This window comes from Paroedura picta, chromosome 5 (genome assembly GCF_049243985.1).
Source record: "Paroedura picta isolate Pp20150507F chromosome 5, Ppicta_v3.0, whole genome shotgun sequence".
Taxonomy (NCBI): Eukaryota; Metazoa; Chordata; class Lepidosauria; order Squamata; family Gekkonidae; genus Paroedura; species Paroedura picta.
Window position 1 is genome coordinate 79361488 of NC_135373.1, and position 25887 is coordinate 79387374.

Genomic DNA, 25887 nt, shown 5'->3' on the forward strand with positions numbered 1-25887 from the left:
GTGACTCTCCAAAGAGATCAGCAGGAAGCAAATCTATGCCCCCTTTACCATCAATAGTGGACATTTTATGTTCAGCATGAGTTGTTGTCTCCCCTAAGTGGCTGTTTTTTTTTCTTTTTAAGTTTCTATTGGGAGAATAATGTTCACTACCTGTTCAAGGTGATATGACATGGTTGGGGTTTTCTCCCCTTTAGCTCATCATTGTTTTCATCTCTTTCCTTTTTGGAGCCTATATGGTACAATAAATCACATCTAAAGGTGGTGATTAATAATGAGACGCTTCACAACAAAGCCACTGCAGCAAGAAAGAAAAAAAGAGGAAATTGAGCAAACAGGCAGGGTTATCTGTCACCAAATGACAAAGTTCAAGTTTAAGAAGCAGCTTGTCAAATACAATCGACTGAACGAGTGATAGATTAGATCTTAATAGCAGTAAAAGTAAGCTATAAACCATTGCCTTCTCTTGCAACATAAAAGCCTCTCCTTTAAACACTTGATGATGAAATGCAGTAAAACAAAATAAAAAATGGTACCTGGATGACTGGCAATGTTTCTTCTCTGCCCTGAGAACAGGAAGTGTGGTACCATTTTGTGATGCCTGCATACTGCCAAGGTCAAGTTCATATTTTCCTTTGTTATTGAAAAAAATGACTGCAATCCATCTCATCCCTTTCCTAATTCTCAGGCCATTACAAACATCGCTCGAATCCTTTTTCAGTGTGACGCTCTTTTGATGAATAGTTTCCTATCACCCCTTCCCTTTCAATGTGCTACTATACAAATCTTTCTGCTCATTTTTCTTTCCACATTAAATGTAGTTAAAAATATCATTTAGTTTTAAAAAAAACTTGCTGCCTGGCATACTTCTCCAATTTATCTTTTTTCCAACTGCTACAGCAGTCAGTGGTGATTCAGCAGCAATTGTGAGGTTTTCTTCAAATTATCCAACTCCTGGGAAAAAGCAGTTATAGCCAGGACAAGACATGTTATATGCTAATAGTAAAACTTGATGCAACTTTGTTGAACAGACCTCCCATGGCTTTTTTAGGAACTAATAATAGAGTGTCAGGCAGTTTAGATTAAGGTTGTGAAATATGAATAGCATGGCCCCTTTCCCCCACGTTCTAGGGTTGACCTCTGCTGCCTATAAGCTTCTATTTGTCTCTGCAACAAACAGAGGCAAGTCCACTCACTCTTCTAGTATCAGCCAACCCCCTTCTCACCTGGATGGTGTGGAAAGAAAGCCATAAACAACCAATAAGGGCCATATGAACACTTGGAGGGGGATGAGAGGAAGGATCAAAGGGAGAAAGGTCTGAATTTTTTTAAGTCTCCAGGTTCATCTGAAAGCTTAAGAAGCATGAGTGGAAGTTGGCAATTCCTGGCTAATTCTCCACTCCCCATGCTTCAGTCTCTTATATATACAGTTATATAAAGTTGATCCCAAACATCATCAATGTAAAGAAAAGTTGTTGTTGTGTTCAGGATCTGTTAATCTTTGTATTGAGGCCAGAAATAGTCATAATCATATTTACCAAGGTAGGGAGATCATATCTCAGGAACATCATCATAATCTACAATTAGGGTGGCCAGTGGTCAATAATGCCAAGCAGTAGCAGGCCACTAAACAAACATTGCTTTGGCTTTTTTTCACTCACATGCATGGTAATGTGATGGGAAACTGTGGTATGAGGAAAAGGGGCATAGAATCCTCAATTTCCTAGGGAGTAGATAGAGAAGAACCTAGTGCAGGCCCATCCTTAGTCATCTGTAGGAAAGTATATGACTGTGAAATTATTTATATTTTCATTTATAATAGTCTGAACCCCACAGAAAGAGAACTCTGTAGGAGAGGAAAGGTATCATGAACTCATTGATTGAAACAATTAGAGTAAACAAGTGAGGAGTCCATTAAATTAATGGGGATGGAATCCCATTCTTCTCTCTTGGAGTCCAGCCACAGAGGCAGTGGCATCTGAGATCTGCTCCAAACCAAGAGAGGCTGCTGGTTTCTTCAGGGCTCTTCTGCCTCTGTGGCTAAGTTTGGAGCAGCTCCCCAGCTCCACGCTGCTATCCCCAGGCCCAGAGTGACTCCCAGGCTCCACCACTGCAGCCAGACTTGAAGCTGTTCCTAGGGTCCTCTGTGGTTATGGCCAGATACACTGCTGTGCTGCCATGTCCAGGCCCATCCATAGCTTCCAGACACTGTCACTGTGGCCGGGCCTGCCCTCGGCTTCCAGGTTCTATCACCATTGGCCCTTGTCTAGCTGTGGAATTTAATTCTGGAAAATTAAATCCCTCATTATATTTAAAAAAATATTTCCAGTTTTTCTGCATACCTGAAGAGTCCCCCAAGTGTGCAAAAAAAAATCTTCTTAGCCTCCATGTGGCCCTAATCCATGGATTTAGTTATCCACAGATCACAGTTGATGGTAGCTAATAGTATATAGATATTTCATTTATTTATGGAAGAAAATATTTCCTTTCCTCTCTCTGTTCCTCACAACTGCCCTGTAAAGTAGATTAGGATGAGAGTATGTAAATGGGGATTGGAACTCTGGTTTTTCCACTCTTAGACCAACACTATACCATTCATATATTGGATATGCATCAACACATGAATCTCAGAATCCAGAGTAAATATGTCTTTCTGAGATACTGTGGCCTGAAAATATGGAAATATTTGTTTGGCTGAAGTGGGGTCTAAGACTGCATAATTTCTTTACTTTCCATACCCCAGGACCATATTAGGAGAACATCCCATACAACATCCCAAACAAAAAATGTCTAAAGACAGAATATTCCCAAATCCTCCATTTTTTTTACTCTATAGCAAATCTCAGGATACCAGTTTCAACTTAACTTCCACCATTTGGACCACAAGTCTCAGCTCATGGCCCCCTTCTTCTCCACACAAGAGACTCTCTGTGAGCAAGATGAAGCAGAGAATGCTCTGACAACTGCACTGTGAGAACACCACTCTTCTAAGTGCTAAAAAGATTTCACCCATTCTGATAATCTTTTGCTTCTCTCTCGTCTTGGCTCTTTCTCTTGATTGCTTCTTTGTGGACAGTATTATAGTCCCTTTTTATCTTTACAAATATTTTAAAAAGACCTGTGCTCCTACAAACTTGCTAAATTACTACAAAAACAAACAGGGCTGATTGAATTTATCAGCCTGAACAGCTACATTATTCTACCTGACAGACTGGATGGTCGGGAAGTTTGCCTGTGCTGTGGAATACTGGAAGGCCATGAGCCCACTGCCCCCCTGAGGTTTATGCCCCTGGTGAGCAATAATATTCAATTAATTATTGAATCAATGCATGCTACCATTGTGAGTGCAGTGGCACTAGGCTGCAAAAAATATTTGTAATGCTACTTCTGTCACCAGTATACCAGTATAGCAGTAATCATCAGTAAACCTTATAAAATCCAAATTGACTGCTCACCCAATACCTGATTGGCCCTCATCCAAGAATGGCCTACCCAGGGTTTAGACCCAATCAGGAGGCAGCCCTCATCCAGGAAGGACTTAATTAGGGGTCAATTCTCCACCTCCAACTTCTTTCCAGTTTCAAAAGTTTGCTGGGTGGAAGAGGAGCCAGTGTCAGAGCATGCCCTGTAAGTTGATCTGACCTTTTTGCCTCTTTCAACTTGGAGGACATGGGGACAATGCCTCTGCCCTGAAAATATTTACCCTTCCTGGCTGAAGGCTGCCTCCTGATTGGGGCTAAGCTACCAGGATGGGTCATTCCTAGATGAGAGCCACCACTTACTGATGAGTAAACATTCCCAGGGCAGAGGCATTTCCTCAGCACCATGGATCCCAGAGGGCATTCGGGGGCCATTTCTGGGCCTTCTGCGGCCCTCCACCTCCAGAAGGTGCACAGAAGCTGCCCCAGCTCCCCTGCGCCATGTCCTTCAAGTTGAAAAAGGATAGGAGGCCAGGACAATTTACTGGCTGCAAGGCATGCTCTGAAGCTGGCTCCTCTTCTTCCCAGAAAACTTCTGAAACTGGCCGAAAGTTGGAGGCAGAGGCAATGAATTTGGGTAACAGGGCTGGTTCACTACCATAGTTTACTTAGCCTGTTTAATATGCTAGGGTTTCATACTAGCACATACAAAAGTTATGTGTTTAAGGGCCTTTAATTCCCTCTGAAATGGATTGCTATATCTTGTTAGCCAAAACAGAATGAAATGAAACAGTTCAATATGACGTTATATAAGCTGTGAAAAGAGAGGCAAGAAGTCCAAATGCATGAGTTGCTTGAGAAACACATTCACAGTACTTTCAAATGACTGTCACCACTGTCCTTCTGTAACAATGGATCGATACATACAGTTGATTGAACATTCAATTCATGGACTTGACCTTTGCTTCTGAAGTCTGTTATTTGATAAGAAAGTGCAAAGGTGCCCTTCTCCTTCCTATGATAACACCTTCCTAACATTTCACTACTACATTTAGCCTTGTTTTCAGTCTATAATTCAGTCCTCTGCTTAGGAAGAGTCTTCAGTCTTCAGAACCGCACTCAAAGAGTTGTTGTCAATGGTGTTTCATCAGACTGGAGGGAGGGGAGTAGCGGGGTACCTCAGGGCTCGGTGCTCGGTCCGGTACTTTTTAACATATTTATTAATGATCTAGATGAGGGGGTGGAGGGACTACTCATCAAGTTTGCAGATGACACCAAATTGGGAGGACTGGCAAATACTCTGGAAGATAGAGACAGAGTTCAACGAGATCTGAACACAATGGAAAAATGGGCAAATGAGAACAAGATGCAATTTAATAAAGATAAGGGTAAAGTTCTGCATCTGGGTCAGAAAAATGAAAAGCATGCCTACTGGATGGGGAATACACTTCTAGGTAACACTGTGTGTGAACGAGACCTTGGGGTACTTGTGGATTGTAAACTAAACATGAGCAGGCAGTGTGACACAGCGGTAAAAAAGGCGAATGCCATTTTGGGCTGTATCAACAGGGGCATCACATCAAAATCACAAGATGTCATAGTCCCATTGTATACGACACTGGTCAGACCACACCTGGAGTACTGTGTGCAGTTCTGGAGGCATCACTTAGATAAAATTGAAAGGGTACAGAGGAGAGCGACGAGGATGATCTGGGGCCAAGGGACCAAGCTCTATGCAGATAGGTTGAGGGACTTGGGAATGTTCAGCCTGGAGAAAAGGAGGTTGAGAGGGGACATGATAGCCCTCTTTAAGTATTTGAAAGGTTGTCATTTGGAGGAGGACAGGATGCTGTTCCCACTGGCTGCAGAGGAAAGGACACACAGTAATGGGTTTAAACTACAAGTACAACGATATAGGCTAGATATAAGGAAAAAAATTTTCACAGTCAGAGTAGTTCAGCAGTGGAATAGGCTGCCTAAGGAGGTGGTGAGCTCCCCCTCACTGGCAGTCTTCAAGCAAAGGTTGGATACACACTTTTCTTGGATGCTTTAGGATGCTTTGGGCTGATCCTGCGTTGAGCAGGGGGTTGGACTAGATGGCCTGTATGGCCCCATCCAACTCTATGATTCTATGATTCAGTAGTCCTATTGCTACTATTCAATTCAGTGGGTATTGTGTAAGAGACAACAGTCCTTGCACTTTCAATAAAGAGGCAGAGGAGATATATAATTATGATTCAGCTCTTCAACCAGAATGGTTGATGAAATATATCACTTTTTAATTAATATAATTTAATATGGACATGGCTCATTATTAAGCCAAAATATTTTTTCAATGAAAATCGCTAAATGGCAATCAACAGGCCTTCTTACCCACCATACTATTTGCATTAAGCCTACTCAGATAGACATAGGTGCAACCCTTGTACATATGACAACCACTGTACTCTGACTTCTCAGAGCTTCAGGACCCCAAAACAGGTTTACCTGTACCCTAACATTTGTTCCCAGAATGTGTCCCCAGTGCTATATCACATATAGTCCTCTTATTTTGATTTTCCAACATTTTATCATTATCAACTTAGATACTAGATTGATCATCACTAAGAATCAGAAGTCATTCAGACTTGTATTGAATAGAAATATTCTTATTAGTTATTTTGAATGTTTTTTTCAGGTTTTGTTAGCTAGCTTAACATTCAAATTTTGACATGTTTTGAGGAGTAGCCATGGTATAGTGGCTAGAATGTCAGGCTAAGGTTATTTGAGAGACCCAGCTTCATACTGCCACCGAAGCTTGCTAGGTGATTGTGGGCAAGTCACTCTTTCACCACATGAGGTTGTTGTAAGGAGAAAAGAGAGGTAAGGAGAGTGATGTTGAAAGTAACTTTCAGTCCCCATTTAGGTGTACAGTGGGATATAATTGTATAAATGATCTAAGAGCCATCTTGGTGTAGTAGTTAAGAGTGGCAACTTCTAATCTGGTGAGCCGGGTTTGATTCCCCAATCCTCCACATGTAGCTAGCTCGGTAATCTTTGGACAGTTACAGTCTGATGGAGTTGCTGATGGAGCTGTTCATCTAGAGCAGTATTGTCAGAGCTCTCTCAATTGCAACTACTTCACAGGGTGTGGTACAGAGAGGAAGGAAAGGTAATTGTAAACCACTTTGAGACTCCTTTGAGTAGTGAAAAGTGGGGTACAAAACCCAACTCTTGTTCTTGTAAGCCATGTTCATTTATGAAAGCTTGTTTCTTTGCTACTGGCATCATTAATAATCAGGCTGTTGGTGCAAAAGCAACTAAAGATTATCTTAAGAAGGAAACTCAGTTTATACCTGTGCTATGTAGGTAGAACCTCAACTTGCACCTTTATACTGGCATCCTGTTCTCTGTAAAGTCACTGAAGGATGATGTAATTGTATTTATTACATAGTAAAGGTTTCCACACTTAACTAATAGAATATCCTTTTCCCCAGCTGATGTTCTCAGAGTGCTGATATTTTTCAATAGCTTCTCCTCCAGATAAATTATCATAGCCATCAGTCTTTAAAGTTACTTCCACTTCATCAAACAAAATGTTGTGATTTTCTTCTGTGGCATGCTGAGCAACTGCTGGTTTTTCTGGTCATTTTGGTCATATATAACATTTTTGTTCAGTTTCTGAATAGTTACCAAAGGATTGATCATTCCAATGTAAACCTTGCCACAGTCACAGGGGATCTTACACACTCCAGATGTTTGCAAAGGGTGAAGTTGATCTTTAACGTGTCACAGCTGTTGACATATTTTTTAATGTTGGCACAAATGTTGTCTTAATACCTTTCCTCTGCAGAATCCTAGAGGTTCTGTCTGTTGTGGTTGTAATATATGAAAGCAAGGCTTGCCGTTCATTTTTAGAGTTTTCTTAAGATGCTTCTTAGCTGTTCTTACAAAAGATTGATTCCTGATGATACAGACAGAAAAGACCAGCAAAATGTCTAAAAAGACAAGGGTTTCTTTCAATAAACACAGCTTACAAGCCCAAAATTTTTAACTGATGATTGTTATTCCAGTAAGATTTAGTAGACACCTGTGCTCTCATGTCTTTCTGTTCTCCACATTTTCTCTTCATGCTTTATAAAATTATTGCACATTAGTTCAGGTGTCCATCATAACTGTCTCTAAGTATAATCTTGTTAGAAAAGTGAAGAGGTTCCCTTCTTTTAAAATACATAATTTCCGAGCACTGACATTTCAAGGGACAAGCTAACACCTGTTCAAGACATCAGCACTATGAAGTTGAGGGGAAGGTAAAGCCAGCCTAATGGCATCTGTGATTGGCACTATTAATGACTTGCTGTCTGTTCTTGCTCATTCTAGCATGAACTGCAGTGAAGCAAATTCCATGATCCCTTTCATGACTTCTCTGCACTGATAAGGGGAAAAAACTGTTGAATTTAAGGGGGGGAGGGATATAGAATTACTTTTAATATGGCAAAACTTAATTTCTCACACAGTAGGAATTCCCAAAAAGCATGTAGAAACTCTACAGCTTTGAGTTATGGTTAATGTACTCACAGGCAAATGATTGTGTGTATATGATGCTACTGTGTAACGATTGTAAACTGAACTGGTGTAGAATGCAACAGTTTGACTATTGATGGGAGTCTCTGGCTGGATGCACATTATGCTAATCTGCATTGGCTCCAAATTTGCTACCAAACCTAGTTCAAGGTGTTGATGTTAATATATAAAGCCCGAAATGGTTTGGCCCAGGGGTAGTCAAACTGCGGCCCTCCAGATGTCCATAGACTACAATTCCCAGGAGCCCCCTGCCAGCTGGCAGGGGGCTCCTGGGAATTGTAGTCCATGGACATCTGGAGGGCCGCAGTTTGACTACCCCTGGTTTGGCCCATAGTTATTTGAAGGGGCACCTTCTCCCTTATGGACCTGCCTGAGAATTGGGATCTCAAGGAGAGAGTCTTCTTGTAGTTCTGACTCTCTCAGAGGTGCAAAGGATGGTGACATGCAGTAGGGCCTTCTTAATTGTGGCCCCCCAGACTTTGGAACAGTCTTCCTTTGGTGATTCACTAGGTGCCTTCACAATATGGTCCTGTGGCTGAAAGGCAGGGGGCAGGATCAGGAAGCGCGTTTGCCCAACCTGGCAGGGGCGCAACTTAACATCACGTCCCAGGCCAGGAATTTGGGTGTGATCATCGATGCCTCCCTGACTATGGAGGCTCAGGTCAAGAGAGTAGCGGGCCAGGCATTTTTCCATCTTCACCAAGCCCAGCTACTAACGCCCTACCTGTCCCCTGATCACTTAGCCACAGTGATCCATGCGATCACCTCCAGACTAGATTTCTGTAACTTGCTCTACGCGGGCCTACCGTTGTCCTTGATCCGGAAACTTCAGCTAGTGCAAAATGCAGCTGCTAGGGTACTCACTGGTACATCTTGGAGGGCCCACATCCAGCCTGTGCTGAGGCAGCTGCACTGGTTGCCAATTGCTGCCCGGATCCGGTTCAAGGTTTTGGTATTAACCTTTAAGGCTTTACGCGAGCTGTGACTGCCTATCGCCCTATGTCCCCCATAGGGTGTTACGCTCTATGGAGGGAAATCTATTGGTCATTCCCAGCCCTAGAGAAGCATGCCTAGCCTCAACCAGGGCCAGGGCTTTTTTGGTCCTGGCCCCCACCTGGTGGAATGAGCTCCCAGGTGAGCTGCAGGCCCTGCGGGATTTGTCAGCATTCCGCAGGGCCTGTAAAACGGAGCTCTTCTGACAGGTTTATGGTTGAGGCTGGGGTCTGCGAGGTAAAGCATTCCCCCCTGGGGGGGGTCTGAAGTATACATCATCTCCCCCATTCTCTATCACCTTGGCAGGTGGGAATAGATTGAGATTGCTGCCACCATGTTATGATTTTAATGTCTTTTAATGGGGTTTTAATTGGGATTTTTAAGACAATTGCTACCCGCCACGAGTCTACCCAGGGAGTGGCAGGAAATAAATCAAATAATAATAATAATAATAATAATAATAATAATAATAATAATAATAATAATAATAATAATAATAATAATAATAATAATATGGTTTTCTGCACTTGGGCCAATTCTACACAGTGATAGCCACACAGGGCCACTACCAGTGTGGTGCTGCGGAGCATAAAGCTCAAGAGTGTACTGTGTTCCAACAGGGGACACATTGCAGTGCCAAATCTACTCCAGTACCAAAATATATACTTCCAGGAAACATAGCAGTGGTGTAATAGTTCTGCCATGCAGGAGAAAGATGCGTGTGTCTGTGTCTGTGTATGTGTGGGGGGGTCTTTTTATTTTGTAGGAAGGTGGGATTGTGTTCCACTGAATCTTCTCTTCCTGCAAAATAAAAAGGAATGCCCTGGTCTGCCCTGTGGTACATCAAATGCCATGAAGCAGATAGGGGCATTCTTTGCCCCCTCTGGGTCACTGTAGGGAAGGGAGGAGCTGGGCCTGGAAAGCCTGGCTCTTCCCTGTCCACACTGGCCTTGTTGCCCTCCACAGGAATTCGGAAGAATCTGCATCCCCTTAGCCTGGTCTGTGGCAGTCCCAGGATTCTGTTTGTGTGAAATCAGCCTCTGTGAAAACACACCTCTTCAACCATGCTTTTGATATCTAGTTTTCTCTGAGTGATGTCCTGCCAGAATGTGAGGGCACAGGTAGAGGTGGGCTAATGTTTAAAATATTTTAAATGTGTTTTAGATTATTTTGTTCTGTATTTCATTTTGTTTTATTTTGACCCATCCTGGGACCTTCAGATGAAGGTGCAGAATATAAATTCCTAAATAAATAACTGCATAGGATATGGCCAGCACCTGATTTACATAGGCAAGGTCCCAGATTCAGTCTCTAGTATCTCTGGTGAAAAAGATTTCTGGGTAGCAGGTTCCAGGTAAGCCTTTGCTCTGTCTAAGACCCAGGAGAGATGCACTTGTTTAATCTGGACAATAGCATCCGAGAGACAAATACAAATACAAAATGATGGCATCTAGATTTTCTAGATTCCCTGCTATGTAATCAAAGTTCAACAAGCTTAGCTGGGCAACCTTCTGAAGCAAGTCACTGCTTTCACAGTCCACTCTAGTTGGTAAAAGAAATAATCTTTAGTAACTATTAATTGTTAGGGGGATGATGTTTACCCACCTGAATGTACTGCCTATGGAGAAGATTGTGTGAGCAATTCAAATCACACCTCATACAATTTCAGTGCTATTCTAGGCCTTCTTCCTACCATGGCCTTCTTATAGAAGCATCATACAATCAGATATCCAACATTATTCTTTGAGAAGTGTCTTTGAGAACCCATGCTCAAACATTTTTGGACATTGTCATTCAGGTGTTTTGAGATGTGTCAAGGATTTCCTGGTTTAACCTGGTTTGTCTGTGTAAGAGTTATGTGCAGGAATTCGCATTACTATCCAGTGATGAAAAAAGTATGCTTAGCATTCTGGAGCTGTCTGAGTAATGCTGATCCAAAGCCAGAATGAATCATTCTGCAAAGGCTGATGTGTGCATACCTGCTACAGCACAGCAAAATGGAAGGTGAGAGTTCAAGTGCTGCAATTGCAAACTATTGATCAATGATAATTGTTGGCACCCTTGGGTTAGTTCTTTGGACATATGGCAAGCAAGCATACTACTGAAGTTAAGTATGAGCCATCAATTTCAATGTAACTCTCCTACTTCATTTTTCATTGGCTTACTAACTAAACTCCTTGCTCCTGATCTCTTCTACTTCCTTGGTTACTTCTTATATAATAAAAAACCTGCATTTCAGTTGTATCAAATGATGGGGAATAGTAAATGTTTGAGAGGGAAACAGATCCCGGAAGTTATTATGAGACAAGTCTTTCTTCTTCTGTAATCACTAGGGGGACAATTGGGTTGTCTTGCTTCTGTAAGCCTCCCATATCCACTGAAGCCAAAGGAGGTACTGTAGCAAATTGTATCATAACAGCTACCATCCCCTTGCATTAGGATAAAATCTGGCAAAAGACCCTAACCTTCCAAGAGAGCCAGCTTGGTGTAGTCGTTATGAGTGGCAGCCTCTAATATGGAGAGCCAGGTTTGATTCATAAATCCTCCACATGCGGCCAGCTGGGTGATCTTGGGCTATTCACAATTATCAGAGCTCTCTCAGTCTTACCTTACTTATATGGTTATATAGGTGTCTTTTGTGGGAGAAGAAGGGTAAATGATTGGAAACTATTTTGAAACTCATTTGGGTTGTAAAAAATTGGGTACAAAAACAAAACAAAACAGTTATTCCTCCTCTTCTTTCTCCTCCTCCTTACCAGGAGACCCAGAAAACTTTCAGCATTGTTTCTTAGCCAATGGACAACAGAGGCAGATGTTCCAGGCACTATACTTGAGAGGCCCCCAAATTCATCCACAAAGAAGAGGAGTAGGTAACTGCTGCCACTTGCATCTGCAACTTCTGAGTCTCAGGGAGCTGGCTACTGGCAGCAGTAGTGGCTGCCACACACATTGCATAGGGAACAGCTACCCCTTGTGTAGTCCCAGCAAGGGGGGCTAGCAGTGGGGTGGGAGTGATTCTTGGACTATCCTTGAATTTTGTCCAGAGCCTCAGAATTACTAAGACTGCTCCTGATCTTATGGATATCAAACACCAAAAACTGGCTACATTTTATATACACCAACTCTAATTCTGCGTCTGTCCTCTTTTCTGTAGCATTACAAAAAATTACCTGATTTTTAGCAACCAAAAATTAGCATTATGGAAAGGTCATGTATATCATATATGTTATTGCATTAACTTTCTGGATTTTCACCTGTTTCAGAGGTTTCCACCTCTGCTAGAGACTGGTCTTTATAAATGCTGCCACTCTGTGGATGGGTACCATCATCAGAACTTTTTGGGAGACACCATAGACCTGTTTTATTTGTGAGGGATTTTAAATGGTGTTTCAGCTGCAGGCATTTCGTTAGGGAAGCAGACCAATGCGGTCGAATGTATTTTGTGTATTTTTAATCTTGAAAGTCATCTTGAGCTACAAGGCAAAGTTAGGACAAAAGTGTTTTGAGAAGTAAATAATAGACATGAGGGATAATATGAACATAAAATATTATTTATGCTTGCAGATGGTTGTGAAAACATCCCATTTCAATACAAATCCACCCAGAGTTCTGACTGAGAAAAGATCAGTGGTTAAGTGAAGAAGTTTACTTTTGAAATTGAAAATAAAAATGGAAAGCTCATTTTATTTCACCTAGCTGGAGGAATGTACAGGTTAGAACTACCAAGTAACACTGACAGGTTTAATATCAGTATAAGAGGGCTTCTGAGCTGCAGTTTATATTTCAAAGTCTCATCGGAGGCTTCAGGGGACTTTTTTTTATTGTTCCAATTCTTTCTTCTTGTATTTCATGTGATATCACAGGAGAATATTTATTGGCCAAAACTGTAGGACAGACATATGCCAAAACTTCCCATAGAAAGGGAAAACAGAACATGCTGGATTTCTACTATTTGTGCACCATAGTTGTGGGGAGAAGAATCCTCTCCTCTCAGTATAAAAGTTAATTGTCAATAGAAATCACATTATTCCAACTCTAGAGGAGTGTTTTTTTTTAAAGGGAGATTTGATTTGATTTCAAATCTCATGCTGAGAGTTACCAATGTTTGATTTACACAATAGAAGGGGGGGAGCCCTTGAATAATGAAACATCCCAAAACACGAATCTCTAATATAATTTTTATTCTGTGAATTTATCCACCCTCCTCAGTTCTCCTGTGTGGTTTTTTTCCCCCTCCAGCATCATCTCTCTTCAGTATGTTCATCTGGAAATAAACCTGGCAGAGGTTTCAACAAACATTCATACAAGAGACAATGATTCTGGTATCCTGCTGGAGCAGCTGCCTCCCTTCGACATAAAGGTTGACTGATTTTCTCACCAGGAAAAAGAAGCCTGCAGGTGTGTGGAAGGTATTGTTAGCTGTGCCACTCTCCAACTGATTTCAAAAACCCTTTCTTCATTCTAAAACAGTTCCTTCTATTGCTGTGGGATCTGATGGAAGTTACACACTGAGGCTGTCTTTCTGAGCTTCTTTTACAAAGCTCCCTGTCAGGGATGTGTGATTTATTTTTTTTTAAGTGGAGAAGGCTGTTCTTCAGCATACTTGCAGGATTTGTTAGGGAGTAACCTTGCTTAAGCATTCCATATTATAAGCATGCATGATTTGAATGTTGTATTTATTATGACTGGAATGCAGTTGTGATAGCATTACAGAAATAGCAATGGTGTACCCCTAACACTGCTTTTGTGTGTGCATGCATGTACTCATTACACCGCATAATTCACACTGGATCCTATTTAGCCTGAGCAGAGAAGTGCTCATGAAAGTGAACTTCCCAGCGGTCCCAGTGCACCAAGAATCATATACTGCTTTTCCCTTCAACATTTTCTCTCATTGGTATGTTCCTCTGGAATAAACCTGGTTGAGTTCTCAACATGAGCCTACTGTGTCCCTAAGAATCATACACTTGAGGGGGGGGCATAGATTCCTCCCTAAACTTTACAGAGGGATGTGGAGGTATTTGTGAAATGCTAGATACCACTGTTAATGATACAGCATGATCTATTCTGCTATGAGCATACCCTTATTAGATAATCTGGAACAAAGATTGATTTTGACTAAGAGTTAAAGTAATCTTTTTTAAAATTTGATTTTATAGTCTTTGTCCAGCAATATAATTCATTGCTAAGTTTTATGAAGTTTTGTGATGGTCCTAAGGTAAATTTACAGAGGACTGACACACTATCATAAAATCAATGGGGGAAATGGTAAACTGATGTAATGCATGAAACTTCTGAATCAGGAAGATGGGGGGAAATCCACAGTGTTAAATCAAATAGCATGGTTCTCCTGTTTTGAGTAAAAAATGTTCTGCGAAAACTATCAGTCTTCTGGTCCAAGCTTGTATTCAAATTAGCTATATTAACCATGTGGGAATCTTTAATAAGGCATTAATGGCACTCAATACTAGTTTATTGGTGAGTATGGTTTGGAACCTGAGTCTCCCACTCCTAGTTCAAGCTTCAAGTTACTAATCCAAATGCATTTTTGTTGTAGCTGAGGCTGGATAACCCACTCTAGCTGTGGTGTGGCCACAACGATCCTGGTTGTCATATGCTCTTGCGTGTGTCTAATGTCGCCCTATCAATGATGTTCTGTGGTTCCATTAGCTGTAATCAGACTTAACTGAAGACTAAAAAATATAATCACTCTTTCTTCTACCACAGCCTGTTACCAAGTACTGTCCTTCACTTATGATATTGTTCCATGTAAGCCCAACTTTATAGAAACAGTATGTGGAGAAAGGATTCTAACTTTAGATGCTGTTTATCCAGTAAGTGAGAGGAAAGAAAGGTAACAGATTAATCACACAGGTGGATAGTCAAGATAATAGCAATAATCTCACACTGTGGATGCTGACTGTGAGATGTTTTATTGTATCAGTCTTACACCAGACTCTTTGGCTGTCCCGCAGTGAGCCAAACAAATTTGTCAAAAACCCGTTTCTTGTTTTCTCACTCTCACACTATGTCATCACTATGTTCAAACACCATCAAACTGTGTTTAAGGCAATCAATACAATCCCTGTCCATTATGGCAAGCTGTAGTAATATGACTATAAACATGCCCCTGAAGTTTTTTTTAAACTTTTTACTTAATAAGTTGACAGAGATATATTTAAATGCTAGACTGTTTTGTAATGTTCTTTGAATGTTTTGATTCATTTTCCCTCCCACAACAATACATACCAATTCATACTTTGGATCTCTATATCTAATTGTGAATTGCTGGTCCCTTTGTGACCATGTGACCAACTAGTTGTGACCATGGCCAAAGGTCTGCAAACCTGGAGGAAGTTGCCCTTCCAAAACCTTACCAGTGCCCTCTGCACATCACAGCTTGAAAAAGTGCACCGGACAGAATTTGGGCATCACTTTAAGTTGCCATATTAACCACAACAAATGCCTAGATGTCTGTCTCTATATTCAGCCCATTTCCTTGGAGGTGGCAGCCAAGATAGGATTGGTTTCAGTTGCACCATTTCTGTTGCTTTTGTTGACATTGATTTACAGCATTTGCATGTCACTTCTCACTGGCCTCCTGACAAACAATTACTTTATTCACTTATAGGTTGCTTCCACATCTCAACCACCACCACCCCAGCAAATACGAAGCTTCTCAGATCTGCCCTCTCTCAGAGTCTTCAGATCTCCATCCCTAAAGGCAGAAGGGGACACCATCCAAGTAATTCTCTGCTCCTTTTGGATATTTGCCTCCCTCTGCACACCCTTGTTTTTGAGCCTTCCTGTACTCAGTGAGGCTCTTCCTCAATGCTTTCCTCAGTGCCATCCAACCCCTTTCTCTCTGCCTGATACTCTCTTTAAACCTGCCTGGGTTGAGAGGGCAGTCCCTACGTTGCCACCAATGATATGCATCACCTTCTGGCTCACCCATTTTTATGTCTGACCAGGACAATAGAGATGCTGGGCTAATGCTCAGAGAAACAAGGATGGGCCATGTTAAAACCACTTTTCTCTTGGAAGGGAGCCATAATGACTCACAGACAGATACTAAAATGCTAATCCACAAAATAAACAAAAAACACCATTAAACAAACAAAACAAACTGGGCTAATCCTGACATAAAATTTCCTCACACAGGCATCAAGTGGAGAGCCAACATTACTGTTACTGTTACTGTTACTGTTACTGTTACTGTTACTGTTACTGTTACTGTTACTGTTACTGTTACTGTTACTGTTACTGTTACTGTTATATTTTCAGGCCGCCCCTCACTGCATGCAGGGTTAGCTTACAGTACAGTTTAATATAACATAACTTATAAATTAAACATTACAGTTTAAAGTAAGTTATTGCAACATCTTTCCCTCAGCTCCCCCTGGCATTTTATATCAGTTTTCCAGAGCTCTGGTGGAGGAATCTTTCTAAGTGGGAGACTATCTACTTATAGTTGGAAACCTTCACATTATGTCTCGGGGCCTGTCCATATAAGAACCAACTCTTCTTCTTCTTAAATACCTGCAAGAAAAGGAAGACAGACTTATTCAGAGGGAACTCACCTGAGGCCAGCAAGAATGTTCCCCGTCCCCACCCCACCCATGAGCCTATGAAAGAGATGACACTCTCAGACAAGTTTACATGTGAGAAAGTAGTCTTTACATATCCCAACTCTTGGCATTTTCTTCAATAGCACATAGTCTAGATACCCAGGCCTTCCCACCCCAGGCATCGGGGTAGTGGAGTGTGTTAATATTAGTTTGAACTTGGCTGTCTGGTTAGTATACCGCCCACCCAACATGCCACCGGACACCCTGCGGAGCCTGCTGGAGGTGGTGGCCACCTGGGCATTGCAGTTCCCAAGGTTATTAATCCTCAGTGACTTCAATGTCCATGCAGACTTGGCTCAGACCTAATGCTTTTCCAGTTTGTTGCCAAGCTCACTCATTAGGCCAGCCACACCCTCTACCTGATCTTTGGCGCAGAGATAGAGGTGGGTATGGATGCGGCTTTGGCTGTTACATAGTCAGACCACTATGCCCTCTGGGCCTGGCTCAAGACTCTGGCCTCCAGGAAGCACATCTGGCCTCAACATGGGCCAGGGGCCTGACCCCTGAGCTCCTGGAAGAGCTATGGACCCTGCTTTCAGCTTTCCACAGGGCCTGTAAGACAGAGCTCTTCTGCTGGGCCTATGAATCATAGAATCATAGAATAATAGAGTTGGAAGGGACCTCATGGGTCATCTAGTCCAACCTCCTGCACTATGCAGGACACTCAGATCCCAATCGCTCATCTACTATAATCTGCCACCCCTTTGCCTTCACAGAATGAGCCTCTCTGTCAGATGGCTATCTAGCCTCTGTTTAAAAATTTCAAAATATGGAGAACCCACCACCTCTCAAGGAAGCCTGTTCCACTGAGAAACCACTCTGTTAGGAACTCCTTCCATATGTTTAGATTGAATTTCTTTTGAATTAATTTCATCCCATTTGTTCTGGTCTGTCCCTCTGGGGTAAGAGAGAACAATTCTGCTCCATCCTCCATATGGCACCCTTTTAAATACTTGAAGATGGTTATCAGGTCCCCTCCCAGTCATCTCCTCTCTAGGCTAAATAGACCAAGCTCCCCCAACCTTTCTTCATATGTCTTGGTCTCCAAACCATCTTTGTTGCCCTCCTCTGGACACATTCCAGTTTGTCAACATCACTCTTCAACTGGGGTGCCCAAAACTGAATACAGTACTCCAAGAGAGGCCGAACCAGAGCAGAGTAAAGTGGTACCATCAACTCCCTTGATCTGGACATGATACTCTGTTTGATACAGCCCCAAATCCCATGGTTGAGGCTGATGCGCTGAGGAAGATCTGGACCCCAACCTTGGGCGGATTGATTTGATCTGTCCTCTGTCCACCATCGGAGATGTTATTAGATGGGAGTTGATTGGGTTTTACTGCTGTATATCTTGGATTTTTGTGTGTGAGGATTATGATGTTTTTCTCTGACTTTTTAGGGGGGGTATTGGGATGATTTTATTGTTTTATTTTATATTTTGTAAACCGCCATGAGCCAGAATTTCTGAGAATGGTGGTATATAAATCAAATTATAAATAAATAAAAATAAATGGTAATATTTTGATAGAGAATTTATTTACCTGGTCATTTAATATTAGAGGTGCTGCAGATTTCAGAGTGAACAAGTTAGCAGGGGAACACACCTGCTTTGACAACTACAGTTACCCATGAGACTTGCTTTGTTCTCCTCCAATATAAAACACCCACTGAACAGCTTTGTGGTTGTATAAGACCATGGCATGGGAATTTAATTTTCCTCAACCTTATGACCACTTTTGAACATGGTCAGTTCTCCCCAGGCTCATAGCCAGTTGGGTCAAAAGTCTGTCGGGAAATGCACATTATGAACAATGTTCATAAAATGGATATAGACAGAAAGGAATGGTAAGATTTTTAGATAACCATTTTTATAACTCATTTACAGTCTGGATTGCTCACTCTTGATTTGAGAAGTGGCACACAGTGATGGCAGGTCTGGCAGTAAGGGAGAGGGAGTATGCATACAATGCTGCCAAGTTGCACTGCACTCTGTGATTGTGACTGGCTCACTGTATTGGCAGGTCTCCGAATATCCTTATTTAATGTTGGATTATTAAATCTCAAATTAAGTAGGTATTTCACAACCAGAAACCAGCTGGTCAGCTGCTCACCAATTTAGAAACCCTGTGCCAGTTTAAACTTAGAAAGTGTTGAATGCCCCAGGAGCTTCCCAAGCCTGTTACACTTGGCAGGCTTTTGAACAAGCCAGCCAAGTCTGAAGCAAATAAGCAAAAAGAAAAAAGAAAGAACCCCACAAAAACCAAAGTGAACAGTAATCCTGTTTTTCCCTTAAGTGCTAAATAGATTTTTTTTCAAGGAGAAAAGGCCATGTTGTAAATTATGAGGCCCTTATCTGGCATGTTCAAAATACACTTGCCACAAGAGATGTGTGGGTGGGCTGGCAAATACCCATTCAGTTTCCATTTGAGGGCACTGAGAAAATCCTTTATTCATAAGTTTCAATAAGCTTACCGTTGGCTCTATAAATAAGCACCAAATGGATTTTGTAGGATGATTTGATTTCCATTTGATTCCATTTTCAAATGTTAGCAATGCTTGATTTTCTCATTCTCACTTCCAACAAATGGCAGCTTCTGTGAAATGTAGACTTACAATATTGCTGAACATAAAGTGCGAAATTACTCAAAGGTGAAGCCTTGAAAGCAACATTCTTGGGGGTGTTTAAAAGACCCTCTCTGAAGTATGGTTCACTGAGGATCATTTTAGCAAAGGATCTGAGTAGGAAAGCAGCAATTAATTTTCCTAAAGGACGATATAAAAAGAGAGCGAGCTTAACTTTGGCTCTTGAACAGCTTATCTAGGCATAATACCTGAGAAAAAGTAGTATCATTCATTCATTTGTTATAGACTGTTCAAAAGAACTGCAAATACAGATTAACCAGCTTAACAGACATAGGTTTTCCTGCCCTTTCCCCTGTACTCCCTACAATGCTGTTCCTCATATCTTTATTTTTAAAAAATGGAGAATGAAGGGAGGAACCTACAGTGGGAAGGGAGAATCAAAGCTAGTAAAAATTCAAACCAAAGCTTGGAATCCATACCTTTATTGTTATTATCTGTCTTTTCATACAAATATCTTCTCCCAAGGCATTTCACCAGCATCAAAACACTATCAATATGTACCTTAGGGATGGGATTCTTTTTTTTAAAAAACTGGCCTCATCTAAGTAGCAGTAATTAGAAGTCAAAAATATCAGTGGCAATTAGAACCTGAAGAGCTGGATCTAAGCATGTGAATTAGATGCCTTCCCTTATGCTGTGTGCTTACATGGGAACTGAACCTGAAGGCTCAGATTGAGAGGAACAGAAAGAATCACTGGACTCCCTGCATCCCAAAAAGTACTCTGCTCCCAAATGTCCATAACTGTGGTGATCACTAACAGTATATATTACAGGAGGACATATACCTGATGAGTGGCATCCACAGACCTTGTTCCATTCCCCAGAAGTGCTCTTATCTCCATGGCTGAAGTTGATTTTCCCATTCAGGATTTCTATCTCTGTCATCTCTACCATAAGAGCATCAAGATCAGGGACCTTCTCAGAGCAGAAGGCAGCTTGGCAGCACAGGGCTTCCTCTCTGCTGGTCATACTTGGCAGAAATGATTCCAGACTTAGGTAAAAACTTGAACCAGTCTCAGTAAATGGGCAGGGGAAAGTGCATTACAGGGTCAACTCTGTAACTCCTTTTCATTTTCTGATACTCTCCTTAGTACCCCAAACTCCCTTAGAACCAACAGTTCTTTCTAACTCTAGAGGTATCTGAAGAAAGTCTCCTTCTACATCAGGGGTTCAAAGTAAGTTTCCCTCCTTTTTTAACTAAGCAGGGGTCCTTCTTGTCTTCCTAAAAGATTTTCCCCTTTCCTTTTGCTTAAATGGGGAGTTTCACAGGAGTACCAAAATCACCCTGCCAATCATCAACCCCAGGCCTGCCAACTGTGTGTAGAACTACAGTCACCTTTTTAGTCAAGACTGTTTGTTTTTTTATTAAATTGTCCACAGAGCAGATGTTACACAGCTAAACACAGGTAGATTTCTTTTGACACAGGCTTTTCTCAGAATCTGAACTTACACTTCTTCCCTGAATTAAAATTTCTCACAGCTATTGCTGGCTGACCAGAGTGCTGGGAGCAGCATGTCACTCAACTTACTGGTACTCTGTAATTTCAACACTTGGAACCTCACTTTTAAATTGCTGTCCACCACACATGGCATCATGCTTCCAGATTGCAGCTTCATAAATTAATTAAACTCTTACTAGGGTGTGAAGAACATATTGTAGTAAATATAATTTTAGCACAAATTATTGGACTCCAACTTTTGTGTCAGAAATAAGTCTTAACAGATGTTACACCTTGTGTTACATTGTTAATATTTCTAATTTCAGTATAAGTGGTCTTCATTTTATATCTATAAACAAATGGTGCATACAATTAAAAAGTTACAAAGAATGTAATGGTAAAACTCAAGTGGTAAAATTTAGATATATAACATTTTAGCTGATCTCTCGCAAACTCATGTGACCAGAACTTCATTTAATAGTTAAGGCCCAATCAAGAGTGCTCTGTTAGCCCAATTGTGATAGGCCCCCTTCGATAGTTTTATAAGAGACTTCAGAAGTCATGAGTTCCTTCTTCCTTTTATACACGATTCCCCGATGGCCATCCTGCCTGGATCTCTCTGTCTCCCGCTGTCTCTGTGGGTAACTTCTTGGCTAAAGAAGATCATTCAATCCTTAATTTTGTGTTGCTTTGCTTATTGTAATAAAATGTTACCAACATTAACCACCCAGGGCAGAATCTTTCTTGAGTTTGCTGCTTTATTATTTTCATTGATTCCAACTTTCCCCCCCCCCAATAATCTGAGCACAGGTGACCCAAAGCCCAGAGAAATGACAAAAAGTGATGACATCAGTTTTTAATCATTTCACGATTCTACATAAACACTTGAAGCGGCCTTATACTGAGTCAGATTATTAATACTGCAAGGTCAGTGTTGTCGAATGAGCCTAGAAAGAGTTCTTTCATGGTCTCAAGCAGAGGTCTACCATATTGCCTAGTACATGATCCTTTAACAGGAAATGCCAAGGACAAAACCTGAGACTTTCTGAATGCAAGACAGATGATCTGCCCTGGGCTATAATTCCACCCTATTCCAGATAAGAATCCTTACTTTCCTAACTATAGATCTGCATAGTGTGGTGTTAGTATTAAAATATACTACCATAAACTGCTATAGCTAAATTGCAACCATTAGGACAAATGCTACTTGTACCCCACTTCTACAGACCAGTGTTGGTGACAACCACACAATATAGCACACAAATGCCCACTGGCAGTTTTTGACCAGCTTCTTACAGAAGGACAAAAGGATGTGTCTACATCAGGCTTTCTCAACCTGTTTTTGTTTTTTTTTAATGGCCCTGGAAACCATGAATATAAAAGAGCAGCAGTTGGGGAAGGGTGAAATTAATTAAGGAGAATATTCTTGAAAAGGGATCCAAACACAGACATCCTACTAGAGCAACAGTCTCACTGAAACAAAAGAGTGGCAGCTGTATAGCACTGTATGTTCAGTGTTCTCACGAGGAAGGTAAACACTGTTGCACTGAAACAGAAGAGAATTTGTATGAAAAACTTGATTCCTCATTCATCTTTATGTGGGCTCCTCAAACCTCAGAACAGAAAGAGGAGGAGGTATATGCACCCTGGTCATCCTCCTCCTCCTCTTCTTTAGCCATCCAGAAATAGGTCAGCTGCTGGTGTATCTCCTCCCCAGCCTGTCGCTGGAGCCCTGCTTTGTATCTCTTAGCTTCTTCCCATCTTTGCCCACTTCCTACCCTTCTATTGGCTAAGGCAAGCTGTCTGCCTGACCCAAGGTCCCTCCATTGGTCCTGCCTCCTGTTCTGGTCCATGAGACACCACCCCCAAACTTGCTCAGCCTTTTGTGTTGGCCAAGCTCAGCCCCTGAACTGGGTACTACTTGTGGGCTGGGTGGAGCCTGCTTCCATGTCTTACTCTCCCAGGAATAATGCTTGATCACTGGATCCAGGTTTCAATTATTTCCCATACCTCTTGTGGCACGTTCAAATGTTCAATTTCTAATTTTCTGGTTTCAAGCTTTCCTTGATTCATACTTCTCACATTCCATATTTCTATTATACATGTCAAAGAGCTTTGGATTGTCCTTTTATGTTCATTCATTGGTCCAGCTCTTCTCCAGTAGCTGACTCAGTGTCATTCAGTTTGGGAATCCTGTCTTCCAGCACTATCTTTTGTTTTGGATGGTCTCATCATTGAGTTTTCAAGGTAAGAGATGATCACAAGTGATTTTCCATTGCTATCTTCTGTGCAATATGCAGCATCACTGCATATGTCAGTGCAAGATCCTCCAATAGACCCATTATGCACGGGGGTTTTAGCGCACATTCGGGGTGGAATGGCGGCGACTAAAATCACCGATAACGCACGGAGCCGGCTGCAACCGGCCACAGCTTCGGTGCATGCCGCCGAAAAAGCCGCGTCAGTGAAACGCGGAAGAAAGCGCAGCTTCCGGGTGACCGGGGCGCAACCAGAAGCAGCGCCCGGATCGCCGCGTGCATAATCGGTTACTCTGGGTTTTGCCGCCGTCGCGCCCCGCCCCGTACATAACCGGTATGCGTTGCGTCTTCCCCCTCTGCGTTTTCCATGTGACCCGAAATCGCCGTTTCGGCGGCCGTGCATAATGGGCCTTAGTGTCACCTTCCACTACTGATGCCCCCCAATGTTAACCTTCAAGGATTCCTCCACCATCATCAATTATTCTCTTCTGCTGATTTGGCTGCTAATTCCTGAAGGGGATGGATGTACCTTAGTATTTTGTCTCATCACATAATCTGTGATGAGATTATTGTCTCATGTGATGGGCAGCATCACATAATCTGTGATGAGATTATTGTCTCATGTGATGGGCAGCATTAAAAAGTAATGTTCTAACTGATGAAGTAGAAGTAACAAGAGAGTGAAGAGTTTAAAAAGCTCTCTAGGGAGAAAGAGCCAGAGCAACAGACTGCTCTGACCAGCTACAGCTGAGAGAGCATTGATATGTGGTTGTGTGCTGGAGAGAAAGGCAGTCTATTTGTACTCTGTGTCTGACAGATCTGTAGCTGATAATCCACTCTGAGGAGTAACTCTAGTTAGAATACTAAATTTACTACTGATAGTTAATCTGCACAGTTTCCAGACAACTAGGGCAGATATTCGGCTGTGGTAATTTGGGCAGTGAGATGTCAACTCCCAAATGAGGCCACGTCTAAATAGAGAAGGAGGATTCCTGCCTAATTAGAAAGGGGAAATCTGATGTTTGTATTTCCTCAGACTCATTTGTGTGAGATAGGACTTCAGACTCTCCAATAGGTAGTGGGATACCGGCTCATCTAGAAAAGGAGAAAATGGTGGAACAAGGAAAGAGTACCCACTTTCTTGGACCCAAGGAAAATCAGTGGAATTCAAAAAGTTGAAGCAAAACCAGACATGATCCAGGACAGTGGTACTCAACCTTTTCTTCCAACTATGGTGCTGAAGCCCAGCCAGGAGGCACTTCCACTGCCCCCCCCCCAGCCATGGTCATGGGCAACCCCCCACAGGAGGAAAATGGAGGAGGACTGCTGCTGCTGCTGCTGCCACTGCATCCAGATTGCTCGCTGTCCCACTCTGGGCCGGGCTTGGGCGTGCATCTTGCTCCCTTGGCTCATTGCTTATCTCCTTTCTCCCTTCTTTTAACTGCAGGGGGGGGGTCCGTAGCAGCCCTACTGCAGAGCATGTGGGGCTTGCCGGATGGATATGGGAGGGGTGGGGCAATTTTGGACCCATGGGGGGAGGAGGTCACTTTCTTGCCAGCTCTGAAAGAGCTGAGAAAAGTGTTTTGGTGCATCCCTCAGCAGGCGCAGGTGTGACCCTCCGGGCAGGCTGGGCAGCTGCATAAGGAGCCAGTAGGGCACTGGAAACGTGTGTGCACATGTACGCACACAACAACTGAGGTGGCATCAAGGCAATCATTGCCATGACTCTGCTACCTCCACCCACCTCTGCCAGCCACTGGTCACTGCCTCTTCCTGCTTCCACTGCCACCACCCACCTCCACACGTCGCCACTGCCCGCCACTCACCACCACCACATGCCTCCACACGCTGCCACCTGGAGGCAACTTGGCGACCCCAAATGTGGTCCCCACCAAAGTTGAGAACCACTGATCTAGGATAAACACCATAATGAAAACCTCTCAATTTAAAAGTAATCTAAACATCACAAATGCCTGTCACTAAAAACCTGGAACTTAAACTGTCTGATTTATATGAAAAACTTGATTCCTCATTCCAACTACCCTTTCCCTTTTTGTAAAAAAAAAAATCATTTTGTTGTTAACATTGTCTCAGTGCTATTCTGACAAAATGGTTATAACAAAAAGGCTCTACAACTTCCCAGAAGTTTCCAAAGCTGAGTTAATGTGAGAAGATCTAGCATTGGTATAGCGGTTAAAAATTGGCAGCCTCTATTCTGGAGAATTAGGTTTGATTCCCCACTCCTCTACATTCAGCCAGCTCATTTCTTCTTCTACTGACAGGGTGGTACAATGACCTTTATTTTATATCTAATAAATGACACTACCAGGCTAGTTCAGTCTGCGAGGAAACAACATGCCTTTATGGAAGGAAAATTTACTTCAGAGAGGGGAACTATGTAGAAATAACCATGATATCTCACTGGGGCCATTCTGCCTTGCTGGGAGTTTAGCCTGTTGAAAGAGTCTAAACATGATATCGCTCTCAGTTTTGCTGACACACACAATTCTCTCTCTATGTTAAGATGCACCGCTTTTATAATACCCAAAGATTGAGGCCTTGTGGGATGATCCACACACACACACACACACGCACATGCTATGGCTCTAACATTGCCCTATTTTCCAGAGAGGATTATGCTTATTAATCCCATTTTATATCAGGCTTCTACTGTTACCAGAAGGCAGGAGACTGGACAGTAGAGTATTCTCACATCACTGATATTAGGAGGTATATGTAGCTCTTTCATAAGAAACTTTGATGTGAAACTGAGCAGGCACTAGTATCTTAAAACATTTTTACTATGTGAAAGAATATGCATAGATTGCATGTAACTATGGTGACCCAAAGAAAAATTCAAAAGCAAAAGCTGTATAATACATTTCCTTACATGGCTGATTATGAACAGCACAATGATATGCCCATTTACTCAGAAGTAAGTCCTGCT

At 42.1% G+C, this 25887-nt stretch overlaps 1 long non-coding RNA gene across 2 annotated transcripts; it reads left to right on the forward strand.

The window, feature by feature from the left end:
* The first annotated feature begins 8968 nt into the window (after nucleotides 1–8968).
* LOC143837998 (uncharacterized) lies at nucleotides 8969–18155 on the forward strand. Of its 2 annotated transcripts, none has more exons than XR_013231190.1 (4): nucleotides 8969–10976; nucleotides 11732–11842; nucleotides 13212–13370; nucleotides 15604–18155. It is a non-coding gene; the product is annotated as an uncharacterized LOC143837998 (long non-coding RNA). The 2 variants fall into 2 exon arrangements; XR_013231191.1 differs by having other exon boundaries at nucleotides 11732–11838.
* The last annotated feature ends 7732 nt before the right edge of the window (nucleotides 18156–25887 follow it).